At 34.9% G+C, this 15979-nt stretch overlaps 1 protein-coding gene across 28 annotated transcripts in view; it reads left to right on the forward strand.

The window, feature by feature from the left end:
• Positions 1-15979, forward strand: part of LOC125666552 (leucine-rich repeat-containing protein 15-like) — a 412115-nt gene that overhangs the window by 30559 nt on the left and 365577 nt on the right. The window lies entirely within an intron of this gene.

Below are 15979 nucleotides of genomic sequence, written 5' to 3' on the forward strand. Positions count from 1 at the left end.
CACTCAGTTCCAACTTTAAAATATCTTGAATATCCACTGTCTTTTGAACAATTATTAAGGGTTGACAAGTCCCTAAAATAAGGGCCCACTCCTAACAAACTTCACGTTTCTATCACTTGTCAGCCGTATCTGTTTACCCACGAAACTTTGATAAGGTCAGGGCTGAATATTTATCTTTCAACATCAAATAAAAAAAAAACTAATTCCACGTTTACACTTGATAAAAAAATCGAGATAAGTGAAAAATGTTCTAAATAAATACGGTTTTCTTCGAAAATTACAATTTATACAAGTTTCGGATCATTTTACATTTTTTACGCCAAGGAAGGTAACTCAAATTACTGTCTTTTTGGCTACTTCTGTCAGTAAATGCTCACCAACAGCATTGTTTCCCAGCAATTTTATTGTTTCATCTTAATTATTAAGGAATTTCCTTCAAATATTGTTTATACTTTCTGGACAAATTTTATTGTATTGGGTATTATTTAACTTTACAAAATGATCATTTTCTATATATTATATAGTGTCCTCGAATTTATGAAATAGGCCAAATTTTGGCATCTAACAATGTTTTTTACGCAATTCACTTTACATACGATGAAATTGGCGTATGACCTTAACTTTTATTGGGTATGAATAACATTTTGGGGAATTGCATGTGCCAATTGTATTATAGCTACTGCCTGATATCTCCGTGGACGGCCTCTTAAATAGTATATGGAGGAAATCAAAGAAAATATGCATCTATATTCAGTCCAGATGGAACATGTGAGGATCTAGTGCAGCCCCATCCCCTCCTGAATTTGTAAAATATATGTACCATCTTGATTGATGAAAAACAATTAGTTATTAGTTTACATATGTGCACTAATTAATGAGGACATAACAAAATAGCACAATTGTGAATTAAAAATGCATAAAGTGCTCTCAAATAAGAATGTATACTGTAACAGTTTGCTTGATACCCTTACTTCTACAGTGCTCAATGTAACAATATGACATACTCGATGTTTAATCATAGGTTATAATTCAACAGATACCAATTTACACCTTTCACTATTTTGCCAACAACATACATCTATATATTGTATTCTCATGATATATATGTATATGCTAATGTAGTTTCTTAAAGTCATTGATGTGGATAGAGTTTGGATCCTCACTACTTTGTTCATCATGATAAATTGACCAGTAGAGAATTGGAAAAATCATTTATCTGACAGGGAAATCAAAGATTATTTCGATCAAGTCTCTTTAGCTAACTCAATCCCCCCTCTACTCCTTCGATGACAACCAATAAACAATTTAAATGGATCGAACATGAACTGATGATTTAAATTCTTCGACCTCTCTATTATTATTATTATTATTATTAAATGTTTTGAACTTTGGGTTGTGTTAAGGTTATTTAGAGGGTGTTCTATAAAAGAAATTCCCCCCACCCATATCCTCCTCCCTGGTGATGAGTGGCAACTATGGGGCCTATCCACTTACGCTGTACGTGTTAGGAAGTGTGTTTACAGACAAGACATACTATACCAATCGGGTAAGATATAATCAACATATTTCATTACAAACTATATTTCCAATTATTACAAGTGGACTTTCATTTTGTGCGGATTCGGGCGTTATTATTATCATCTGACTATCATCTTCGGTGCAATTTATGTGATTACTGTCAGTTAACTTATCATAAGCTATAGTTCACATGTACGTGTAACGGTGTACACGTTTTATATGAAACTTCCTGACATAGTGCAGATTCATTTCTGTTAAGATCACGGAATATGGGGGTAAGATAGGGCCAAAATAGGGTGTCAAAGTTTTACATACAAACATATAGGGGAAATCCTTAAAAATCTTCTTCTCAAAAACTACTGGGCCATGAAAGTGGATATTTATATGAACGTGTCCTGACATAGTGCAGATTTAAGTTTGTTTAAATCATGTTCTCAGGGAGATGACGCGACAATATGGGGTCAAAATTTTACACATACGGTAAATCTTGAATAACATTCTTCTCAAGAACCACTGATCCAGAAAAGCTGACATTTACATGAAAGTTCCCTGACATAACGCATGACTCCTAGGGTTTGAATGGGGCCACAATAGGGGATCAAAGTTTTACATAACTGAGAAATAGAAAAACATATTTTAAAATTCTCCTTAAGAACCAATGGTTCAAAGAAGATTACATTTGCATGAAAGCTCCCTGACATAGTGCAGATTCACATTTATAAAAAAAAAACCCATGGTTCCCGGAGGTAAGATGTAACCACAGTAGGGGATCAAATGTTTACATACAAATATATTGGGAAAATCATTAAAAATCTTCTTCTGAAAAATCACTGGGCCAGAAAAATTTACATTTACATGAAAGCTACTTGACATAGTGCAGATTCAATTTAGCAATAATCATGCCACCTGGAGTAGGTTGGGGTCACAATAGGGATCAAAGTTTTACATGCAAATATAGAGGAAAAATCTTTAAATATGAGCCAAGGTGGCTGTAAAGAAGTTCTTTTGGATTTTGCTTAGGCAATAGAGAAAGTGATTCATCGTAGAATAAATCAAAAGAAAATTTATTTAGCATTAAGAAAAAAAAACTATAAAGATTTTTGAAAAACACAAAGTAATCATACTTTCTCAGTCACATACCCACTCTCTCACCGACAAAAACCATATAAATTGATACAATAAACCTGGCAATGTTGACATATAATTGATCATAACATATAACTGTCAAGACAATTTGATAGTCAATACCACAGATATGTCAGGCTAGGCTGAAAATATAACTGGTAATAAATGTATTACAAAATGGTTCAAACAGCAACAAATTCCGTTAACTACACAAAAAGTTAAACGGTAGTAAATTACGTTTTGTAAATACAACATGTATTAAATTCCTTTTTGTTAAAATGTTAATTTACTGAAACTCAAAATGAAAGTTTGGCTACTCAGCACAATTAAATTGAACTCCACATCACACTTGGCACAACCAGGCCTCCATACAAAATACAGCGATAACAACCCCTCCACTTGCAGTCTTGGACTCTCCCACTGGACAATGATACTGGGTAACGCCGATTTCAATCCGATGCCAACACTAGACCCCCAAAATATTTGCTGAATCCACCACGTGAAACACCCATGTATAGCGCGGTCTCACGTGTTCTGATTCCATAGACAGGTCAACCCACGCCGAGCACCCTCTGAACGCTTGGAGTACTGCCTTATATGACCCAGTTGGTTTCTTAAAACCCCTCTACAGGGCTGGAGGAAACCGATGACCACGCAGTAAAATGTTTGTCTATATGGCTACCTATTATACAGACGAACTTCTGGAATTCTCCAAGAAAAGATCCCTGCTGGACAACATGAAAACGTGGCCGCACGCTTGACAAACAGCCGCTACTCTGCCTGACCAAACCGGTCTACTAAAAATGGCGTTATCGACCAACACTCACACTACGGAAACACCTTATATGCATAAACAAACCATTTACATACAACACCACAAAAACGAACTAAATGAAAAGTAAGTTGATTACACACACCCTCATTTATTTACAAAATGTCCATCATTTTAGAAAAATTTTGAGAAAGTTGAAAACAAATTGAAATCAGCTTAGATTGGTCAGGATAAAAAATATGTCATCTTGCTATCCTTCCCTTTAATCAAAACCCTAAAGACCCGAAATGTCTAAAACCTTACAGAAGGGGAAAATTGCTAAAAATAATCGAAATGAAATATAATAAACAAAAACGAAAAATTCAAAAAGCTAAAAAAAAAATAATGTTAAATTTCCTTCTGTATTTGCAATATCACAAGAATATCGTTTTGATTAGTTTTAAGGTATTTGAATTTTTAAGTCTATCGGGTATTTAGTATTTTCATTAAAATGGAAAATCTTGTCAACAGTTGATGCTGCTGAAGAAAAATAAGTCGTGTAACGTCTACACGAAGAACATTATTAAAGTATGAAAATTTAACTAGCGTATAATTGATGTGAAATTGTAATTGACAGGTCCAAAATATTCCACACTAGTCTGAATTTCGCTGCTATCATAGGCAAGAAACGACTCCGTGACCATGACCGGTAAATGTCCTAGTAAAAATAAACAAGTGAAATCGAGAGAACAATCACGTATATCTTTGTTATTTTAAGAACCTGTTACTTGAAATTTGGCATGCTAGTAGTTAAAACAGTAATATATGTAACGAAAACGACAAATTACGGATAACGTGCCTAGTTTAAGATTTTTTAGGCATTTGAAGCGAGTGGTTAGATTTTTATCTTGGTCAGAGTTAGATCCCTTTCTATATTTATGTTATCACCGAGTTCGGGCCCAAAACTAGCTTAGCACCTGTGTATGAGACTTAAAAAGATAACAGGGACCATGCATGGCAAACATGTTTAAGTGGCTACCAGAATGAAAGCTGTAAAAGTTGGTGGAAAATGCCCAACTTGAAGTACATTTATATATTAATATATTTACTATAATGGAGAATCCAATGACAGATTTTTGATATATCGTCTATATGCAAGATACATGGACTTCTCTATCAGATACAAGTAATTTGGAATAAATCAAAGCGTTACTTTTTGATTAGTAGCTGATTCAAAAGTGATCATTTTACGCAATTTACCAAAACCTGGAATCTTGTCAACTTTGTGACCTTTGTGCACTTAAACGGAAGTAGAATATTTCAGTCTAACTAAATATACTAGCGGAAAAAAGAAACTGTGCATTATGAAATATAGTATAATTTTTATATATATATTGTTTATATTTATAAAATCTAAACAATCGGTAAAGGTTTTGTTTTTGAACAATTTCGGATAGTACCCGACTCAGATGTATGGACTTTTTCATGGTTAGTGAACACATGTTGTTTATTGAAGTGTTCGTACGAACGAGTTTTACTGGTCAATACTGCTTGGAGTAAAAAGTGTAAAAGGTTTGTTTGAACACTATTCGTTAAAGAAAACACTTTAGTTTTGACAAAATTTACCCTTCTGTTATGCCACGACCCAGCGAAAAACAACGTAATCGTGCTGTTGGGATACCTAAAGCTGGAAGGGCACAACATATCGTAGCAAGACACTTTGGAGTTCGTTATGGAGACGTTAAATAAATAGTTATATATTTAAAAAATGTATTTTGGACTTTTGGCCGTTCATTTGCAATTAAAATTCATAAACTGACAAACATAAATATTTTTAAGCATTTTAAATTATCTTTGGAAGGTTTAAAAGTTTAAAATGTGTGATATTAGATGCATAAATTGTTTGCAAATTTAAGTTTATTTATAGATTTAACATTTTCTAATAAATATATCCCAGTGATCTATTTTTGTTTTATGAAAAAGTATGTCTTTTAATGAAATAGACCTGTTGCTGGAATTGTCCCCCCCCCTTGATGCACTTTTCATGCGTAGAAGGTACAAAATGATAGCAATATTATAGAATATTATGGTTACAACTTGCGATGGGATTTGAGATTTTGTATATTATATTTATGTCGTTCTAACGATCTATTTCATCAATCAACTTATCATTGGGTCAAATGCTGTCTGACGTGTTTTAGGCCGATTTTTAGGGCGGTTTTGACACATTAATTTTAACTGCAGATAACTCCGTTTACCTGATCAGGATATATGGCTCACAGTGGGTGTGACCGATCGACAGGGGATGCTTATTCCTCCTAGGGACCTGGCCCCACCGCTGGTGTTACCAGGGTCCGTGTTTTTCCAACTATATATTTTGTATTGCTTATAGGAGTTATGAGATTGAACAATGTTCGTTATCTTCGCCTTTCATCAGTGAAAGACATAACAGTTTCTATGAATATAATCGAGACATTTCTAAATATTGGTATGTTTTAAACGGTATCCGTTACTTCGTCCTGTAATAGTGCAACCTGTTCGTTACCTTTCATGCAGTACTAGTGGTTAGGCATTTTGTCATTGATGAATTGAAAGCATTCGTTCCTTGATAATGTTATTTTAATGCACCAGATGCGCATTTCGACAAATAATGTCTCTCCAGTGATGCCCAACCGAAATGTTTGAAATCCGAAATAACAATGCCGTTTTAGAACTATTATAGGGGGAAAAAAGTGTACCAAAACGCCATACATTAATTGATAACGCTTAGATGCTATATGGAGGAAATCAAAGAAAATATGCCGCTATGTTCAGTCTAGATGGAGCTTGTGAGGATCTACTACACCCCCTCCCAAATTTCCAAATTGTATGTACCACCATGGTTGATGAAAAAAAGTTGTTAGTTTACATATGTGCACCAAGTAATAAGGACAGAACAAACTAACAAAATTGTGAAATAAAAAAGCATAAAGTGCTCTCAATTCAGAATGTATACTGTAACAGTTTGTTCGATATCCTTTCTTCTTCAATGTTCAATGCAATATGACATACTCGATGTTTAATCATAGGTTACGATTCAACAGATAAAACATTCCACCTCTCACTATTTTGTCAATAATAAAGATCTAAACATTTTACTCTGATGGTATTACATATATGTATAGGCTAGTGTAGTTTTAAAGTAATTGATGTAGGTAAGATCGTCACTACTTTGTTCATCATGAGAAATTTACCTGGTAAAAAAACGGAAAAATCATTTATCTGACAGGGAAACCGAAGATTATTTCGATTAAATCGCTTCACCTAAATTAGTCCCCCCCCCCTCTATTCTTTTCTGGTTTCATGGCAATCAATAAACAATTTAAACGGATCGAACATGAACTGATGAATTAAATCCTTGGCACCCCCCCCCCCCCATTATCTTTCTTATCATTACATGTTTTGAGCTTTGGGTTGTGTTAAGGTTATTTTTTTTTTTTTGGCGGTGTCTTCTATCAAGAATTTGCCACCCTCCCTCACCTTCCTCGCTGGTGATGAGTACCAACTAAGGGGTCTCTCCGCCTACACTGTACGTGTTAGGAATTTGTTTACAGACAGGACATACTATACCAGTCGGGTCTGGTATGAATAATACATTTCAGTTCAATTATATTTCCAAATATTGCAAACGAAGATCTTTCATTTTGTGCGAATTCGGACGTTATTGTTATCATCTGACTTTCATCTTCGATATATTTTATGTGATTACTGTCAGTTAACTTATCATGAGCTAGATTTCATATGTACGTGTAACGGTGTTAGGAGTGGAGTGTTAGTACACAGGGTATTTCTGTATTTAGATATAGTCAACATAATTGATTATGTTATGATTTAAACAACATCTTAGAGCATTTACCGTTACCACCCATCTCCTCTCAATATCAGTTTATAATTATTAATTTCCGGTATTGAATATGGCTGCCTCGAATCCATTCGCATGGATTTAGAATGTAGAATAATACGCTACATGTAAAACTTATATGGTGCCAATTTTGATGCACCAGACGCGGATTTCGACAAATAATGTTTCTTCAGTGATGTTCAAGCCAAAATTTTGGAAATCCAAAATAACAATATAACTTGTAAGAGCTAAAAGGAAACCTGGAGTGACAAAGAGACTGAAGTCAAATTCGTCCAAGGATAGAGCTATGTATAACCCCCAAAATAGTTGCTGAATCCACCACGTGAAACACCCATGTATAGCGCGGTCTCACGTGTTCTGATTCCATAGACAGGTCAACCCACGCCAAACACCCTCTGAACGCTTGGAGTACTGCCTTATATGACCCAGTTAGTTTCTTAAAACCCCTCTGCAAGGCTGGAGGAAACCAATGACCATTATTAAACATTTGGGCCGAAGTGTTATTGAGCCGAAGTGTCAATGTTTTGGAAACGCAATAATATGGGTGATGTTAGCAAAATGAAAAATATGGACCGAAATGTCTCATACCAAAAAAATGAGGGCCGAAGTGCCTTGGGCCGAAATGTCTTTGGGCCAAAGTGTCTCAAAAATTTGGGCCGAAGTGTCCAATTTTTTTTGGCCGAAACGTTTGGGCCGAAGTATCAATGGGATGAAATGTCAATGGTCCGAAATGTCTTTGGGTCGAAATGTCTGACATTTAAATATATTGGAAAATCATTAAAAATCTTTTTCTGAAAAATCGCTGAGACAGAAAAGAACAGTTTACATTTACATAAACGCTTCCTGACATAGTTCAAATTCAATAATTAAAAATCATGCTCCCCCCCTTCCAGTTGGGAGTAGGTTGTGACCACAATAGGGATCAAAGTTTTACAAGCGAATATCTAGCAAACATCTTTAAATATGAGCCAAGGTGACACAGGTGAGTGATGTGGCCCATGAACCTCTTGTTATCTAATATATTGTACCTGATAACTGCGTATGAATTTTTAACTGTCCCGAGGAAAGGATCAAGATTTGGGGTATATTTATATTCTGGATATTTATTACGTTCTGTCTTCACACAAGTTTTACATTTGAACGTAAAGCACATCAGTCTTTAAATTAGTCTAAATGTCACTATGGCAACCATGGTATTTGTTTTAGAATACCAATATTGAAACTTTACAAATGGTCAAAATTCATATTGTTTTCTGGCTTAGTATTTGCGACTGGATTTGATTATTTCAGAATGTTTTCAATATCCATTCAGATTTTAGAAATAAACTTATCCTTATCGTATCCATAGTAAGCGCAAATCTGTGAAGAAATGTGATCCAATTGCTTTTGGTATATCTAATTCTCTAGAACATAATATAAATTGGCATGTAATTTGTTTTTAAAAACTGTGTTTTAAAATGTAAAACTTATACAGGTACCAATTTTGATGCAGCAGATGCGCATTTCGACAAATAATGTCTCTTCAGTGATGCTCAGCCGAAAAGTATATTTATATCAATTTTGTTAAAATACAACTATTCATACAATGCAAATTAAAAACCGTTATTTTTTGCAAAGTTTGCAATCTATCACCATGCCAACTAGGACCCATGGCAACAAAAACTGATTGATACACACTTCTGGTCATATGATGTGAAATCATAAAGTTGTGTAAGACTTAATAAGATAACAGGGACTAAGCATGGCAAACATGCTGAGGTGGCTACCAGAATGAAAACTCTAAAAGAAGGAAAAAATACTCAACTTGACGTATTGATATATTTACTATAATCGAGAGTCCAAAGATAGATTTTTGATATATGGTAAATATATTTTTTCTTTATAAGATGAAAGTAATTTTGAATAAATCAAAACATTACCTTTTGACTACTGGTGTATTCGAAAGTGATCATTTTCTGCAATTTACCAAAATCTAGAATCGTAACAAATTTGTAGTATTTGTGCACTTAAAGGAAAGTAAAATATTAGAATCCCACTAAACAATATGAATGTGTATATCCAGTTGTTTTACAAATTATGCCAATATTTAAAAATCCATTTTCAATAATCTGTCAGAATTTTGAATATAAAGGGTAAAATATACATAATTTTATCATTTGTCAGAACAAGTGCTAATTTTAGTAACATGGCTGCAAATTCCTATCCATTGAATATATTCCCGAAAAAGATATGCCAAAGTATATTATATTGCACTCAAAATATGTTGTTGATCCGACAACCTTGCTTCCGTCATATTTTGCATGGTTTTTTCGTAGACACGCTCTTGAAACATTGGGGACTGCCGTGAAAGTCTGGAGGTAGAACATTCGCCCCGCATGCGGAAGTTCAGGGTGGGAATCCCGGTGGAGACAGTCGTTATAACATGCAAAAGTGAAAGTTTCATCACCAAACGCTTGATATCAGGTGCAGATGTCATGGGTCCTCGAAGAATATATCCTCAAATAATAAGTCAACGTTTATAAAGAGCCATCTTTCATTAGCATAGTGTCTCAATTATAATGCAACCGGTCATGATAGTTCAGTGTCAATGTTTTGATTCGTAAACTGGGGACCGCTGCGATGGTCTAGAGATGTAAATAGTAAATGAAAATAGTATAACTGAACAAAATGTTTTAGTCACTGTTTACATGTATGTGGCCCTTGTGTGTTTTTCTTTCAAGCAATGAAAGGTCATGATGTAACACAGTATGTAAATATTAACTATTCCTCCACTTGTTTAGATCAGAATTATGATGTCCGTAGTATATCAGCAAATCTTCATTATTAATTTCTATCAGTATTTTCGACAACCAAATACAAAAAACATGCAATACGATATATGCCTAAAACGCATGTACATTATCAATTTATCATTTCACAATGAACAAAACTACTTGTTGCTAAATGTACACCAGATGTCAATAAACAAAGCATGTTAATTATCTCGAATTGACATCTCTATTGTAAAATTTTCGTTAAAATATTTTTCCAAATCAAGCGTCCTAAAGTTCATAATTACAGAAATGGGATACTTTAAATCAGAATAGTATTTTTGCGATTTCTTCTGTAGATTAGAACCATCACATATTCGTAGGGGTTACCACAAGTAAGCAAACTTGAAGGTAGCCTGGTTCACCAATATATATGATTTTAAAAATCTACATCTACAATAGCCATAGCACATTCACACGTTAGTTTTATTGTAAACTTGACACACACGCACAGAGAGAGAGAGAGAGAGAGAGAGAGAGAGAGAGAGAGAGAGAGAGAGAGAGAGAGCTACAGGTCATCACTTAGGATTACATGTATTATCATAAATTAAGCCTAGTCCTTTTGAAAATGTCCACATGAAACATGAGTTTATTAATATTCCCCAATTTTAATGATCCTGAACTCTATGGAAATGTGATAGGAAATTCCCTGAGTGAATGATAGGTAGGGGACATACTTAGCTAGTATTCTATTGTACACCCATGCAGTATATGCATGGACTACTTTAATGCAATGCTCAGTCTTCATGCACACCACTATAGTTGAATAGCCTGGCTGGCAGTATACAATACATTCGTGTTCTCATATGTATACTCTAAGCCAATTTTCTGATACATTTTATTCAGACTTTACTTTAGAATTCGAATTCTAAATCAAATAGAATACTTACGTCAATGCAAGTTCAAACACGGCAACAGGCAGGACTTTTTCATATATTCTATGAATATGTCTGTTAACCTTCTGATTCCCTGATAATGTTTCTAATCGGATGTATTGAAATGAACCGTCAAATTCCACAACATTTACTTTTTCTACGACTACGTAGGCGATTGGATGCTAGAGTCCGGTTATTTTGGCAAAGATCAAACGGATTTGTATTCCACTATATAAACCGGAATCTGTTAGCACAACTGAATATAAAGATCTTGGTAGTGAATTAAGTGAAGAAAGAACATCTGATATTGATAAACGTCTGAAAAAGAAATTGAGTAAAAACTGAAATTTCCACCTCCTGTCATACTAAAAACAAATGAAGGCTGATCATATCCCCAATGCAAGAAAGTGTTACAAAGGGCAAGAACTCTTTCTGGTGTATTTTGGATTCTGTACCAGAGGAAAGTACTGGCTTCTGTCCTTATCTTTGGTTTCTCCGCAAATGTGTCTGTACTTTTTAAAAGTCCGATGTAATATATTTTAATAGCATGCAAGGTAAATATAACGAACAGCAATCAATCTCTTAACTCCTATAAACAATACAAATTATATAGTTGGGCAAACACGGAACCCTGAATGCACCAGATGTGGGATCAGGTGCCTAGGAGGAGTAAGCATCCCCTGTTGTCCGGTCACACCGACCGTGAGTTTACACCAAATGGCTGGGCAAATATATGTTATCCCTCTCTAAAAATTACATATATCAAACCCATATACATCATAATAATAATTATTTCCATTGTTTACAAGGATTAAATAAATACAAAAAAAAAATTCTAAAAGCTCAACCCCAGCTCAACATAATTTTTACCATTCTTGTTTTTATAAACAATAGCGATTGATTGTTAATTATTCAATATGTAACATGCATGTACATATCTTGTCTATCTGCTGTCAGAGGATCAGTTTCCATGGCAACCGTTGCTAAGTCAAACCTTTGCATATCCTTTTTGTTTTATATCTATTATTATATTGTTAAACACAAAGTTTCATCAAAATCTGTAAGATCCCGTGGTCACTGAATTTTGATAGCTACATAGAATCACCCTTAAGGAAACGTGCAGCAGGGATCCAACTGGTGTACATATAAACGATGTTCGATTTAAATGGGAAAACAAAAATATCTCTATCAGCATAATGCAAAATTTACATTTTTTTTCTTAAAACATACAAAATAATATTTTGTTATTGATAAATTGTTGAACCAATTATCAACGTCTACACAAACGCCATTAAAACAGACAGAACATATTAATCTTGCACTCACATACGGTCATTTGTAGATATATTTGTATTCTTTTTTCACTAGCTGTAACAATTATTAGTTCGTAATCTTTATCATTATTTATAGCATAAAATCCTATTAAAAACAAAATTAAATGCTGTTTTTTTGTTTTTTGGGTCTTTTTTGGAATAAAAAATAAAAATAGAGGTTTATTAGATATGCTAAATCCTAAGCATATCTGGTTTTTGTAGGTCCCTGATTTTACTTTTCATTTTTTTCTTAAATGATTTATTTAATATACCGGAATGTAATGCGAGATAGCTGTCCATAAGCAAGCCGTGCTCATTTTCTGCCGATTAATATAATAGCTAATGTACAGTTAGTTTGTCCTAGCAGGTAAATAACAGTACTTCACACCGCGGTGGTATAAATCTGCACCACAATGAAATCTCGCGGAGGGATAGTGCCGGAAGGATTAGCAAACGGCGGGGGTTAAATACGGGATCCGCGTTGGCCGTGCTGTAGGAGGAGAAAGCACCCCCTGTCGACCGGTCACACCCGCCGTTAGCCCTAAGTCGAAACTAGTGTGCCAAGAACGGCTTAACCAATGGTATGAAACACGTCAAACAGCATCTAATCCAATTGTAGGTTGTGTTGAGGTACTAGATCATTATTTCTTCCTCTTCACGTCATCTCTCTATCACTAAGAGTACTAGGAAACTCCGTAAAATGACAATTGTCGTTTCTCGTAAGATATGATGATATATTCGCTTGATTATTACGCCTCATATCATTGATATTATATGTGTTATAAAGAATGTCTTTCGAGGAAGCTAAGGTTTGCTTCATAAAGATATTCATTGTTCAAGCTAACATAATTCATTGTATACTACCACGATATGTATCAACAGTAAAGTCAAACTCGGCCTTAATTTGAGAATGTAAACAGGAACTTTACTCTACACATTTTTTTGACCAATCAGTTATAATAACAAATTTCCGATATTTTAATGTCTGCGCCCACAATTCAAACAACTAACACGTGCAACGTTTGTTTACAAGTAATAATGGACAAAAAAGGATACAGATCCCTGTTTAAAGAAGAAAGTACATGTTATAAGTATTTATTAATAGAAATTCGTATTAAAAGCGGTGGTAACCACTTTTGAAGTATGTTTCGATAAAATTCATCGTATTCTCAAATCGGATGAGGAAATTCAGGGTGAAATGGATGTGTTGGAATCTGCAAACCTAGAGTTGATCAGACAATTATCTAAAGAGAACGGCGTAGTTACACATATTGTATTGTAAATTTGTTACACCGGTGAATTTAACAAAGTAATTTACAATAGTTGCAACAGCTAAAAAGTGTCCAGTTTGCTCTCAATCAGCAATCCTCGGATTATTCCGATTTCAGGAGGCAATAGCCTCCGAATGATTTTCTTTTTACCAGAAAAAAATCAACGATGTTCACCGATTGTTTGACTACAATACAATAATAACAACATAATACAGTACCAACCAGACCGAACTTGACACCCACTCAGTCCCAGAAAACAGTCCTGGCGACTGTTCTGGGACTACTCTCTCAAAAAGTGGGACTCCTCTGAGATTTATCTGGGAGTGCACTGGTACTGTTCTAGAAAGCAGTCCCCAGGTGTGCTTTCTGGGACTACTTAATTCAGCAAAGTGTGAATGAATCACGGGATGTTATGATTGATAAGAAAACCTTCGATTTCAGGTTATAACATGTACATATATACTTTGATTGGGAACTTCAGAATTATTTAAATCTGTCTAAATGTTGTAATGAAATTAAACAATTTTACACTGCTGGGAATAAGTAACCCATATCTAACCAATCATCTACAAATTAAAAATGCGTGTACACGTAAGTGGAAAGCAGCTTATGCTAGTTTAATATAGACGATACGTGAATAAATCATTTAGGCGACTTTAAAGACATTTTTTTCAATAACCCAGTCAGGAAATAAATATAGTTATACTGCATAATTTTCAAAACCCAAGATACACTTCACCTGTATGAAGTATTAAAAGATAAATAATGAATAACAACAACCAAATTGCCTGACAGAACATGGACGTCAATTGATTTTACCTTGTGATATTGTGGCTATCGGACTTCATAAAAGAGGGTCGCAAAAGTATTTTGAATATGTGCAGTGTTCATGCATAATGCATTGTTTTTCTCCTTAATTACATTTTCGACGATTTCGATTACCGTATTGACCATATGACGTGCTCCAGCGATTATCAACAATGTTTATTGATAATTTCACTAGTTATTTTAACCCCGTCTACTGGGACTGCTGGGGCCGCTGGGACTACTTTTCAGTTTGTTTACTGGGACTGCTGTGGGACTGCTAAGCAGTCCCAGAAATCAGTTCCGAGACTGACCTGGGACTCTTGTCTGCCATGATGGGTCTGGCTGGTAATTCAAGTACGAACAGTGATCAACCTCATAACTCCTATAAGCAATTCAATATAGATAGCCGGGTAAACATAGAGTTCTGGACACACCAGATATGGATATATTTCTGCAAACATGGACTTCTGGATCAGGTGTCAGGAGGAGTAAGCATCGTCTATCGACTGGTCACACCCACTGTGTGCCTTATTTCCCGATTAGGTAAATGGAGGTACCCGTCGACAAAATCAGTGCTCTACGAACGGCCGTACAATCGGCAGGAAAGCGGTCAAATAGCATTATATCCCAAAATAGACCATATTGGCAAACTAGATCTTTATAACAACGATATAATTTGCAGAATGCTGACTTTAAATGAGACTTTTGGAACCCCTGCACCATCAACTTGTTTTTCAGTAGATTGCTTCGATTTAAAAATTAGCCATAAGCAGAACAAGCATATCGAATCAGTTGAGGATATTACCATAATATGCAGGTGACAATGGGATATTGTTTAATGCAAGGTGAAGATAACGAACATTGATCAATCTCACAACTCCCACAAGCAATTCAAAATAGATAGCTAGGCAAACACGGACCCCTGGACACACCAGTGGTGGGACTTGTCACACCGCTGTGAGCCCTATATCCTGATCAGGTAAACGGAATTATCCGCAGTCAAAATCAGTGTACCAAGAACGGCTTAACAATCGGTATGAAACACAAAAGACAACATTCGACCTAATGCGAGATTGTATTGACGAACTAGATCGTCATAACGACCATAAAATTTGCGAAATGCGGACTTCAATTGAGACTATTGAAACCCCTGGACCATTAACTTGTTTGTCAGTAGCTTGCCTCGTTTTAAAAACCGACTGTATACAGTACCAGCTCTTGTATATCGGATCAGTTGAGATATATAAACACCATATGTAGGTGATAATGGAATATTGCTACATAAACATGGGAAGTTGATGGAGAAGCTGAAATCACCCCTTTCGTAATACAGTTGAGTTCTCAGTTTGTCGTTAATGTCTACTTTCAATACATAAATATTGTTACATATATATGGGAAATTGACGATGGAGAAGCTGAAATCATCCCATTTGTCATAAAAATGAGTTGTTAGTTTGCGGTTAATGTCTACTTTCAATAAAGTAAATGATTAAATATATTTGAGTTAGAATAAAACATCTTCGTGTAGTACATTATATGTAACAGCAGAATTTTGCAGGATTGATACTTGAATTACACTGAACAAGAGCTCTTTCGTTTGAATGTTAG

This window comes from Ostrea edulis, chromosome 10 (assembly GCF_947568905.1).
Source record: "Ostrea edulis chromosome 10, xbOstEdul1.1, whole genome shotgun sequence".
Classification (NCBI taxonomy): Eukaryota; Metazoa; Mollusca; class Bivalvia; order Ostreida; family Ostreidae; genus Ostrea; species Ostrea edulis.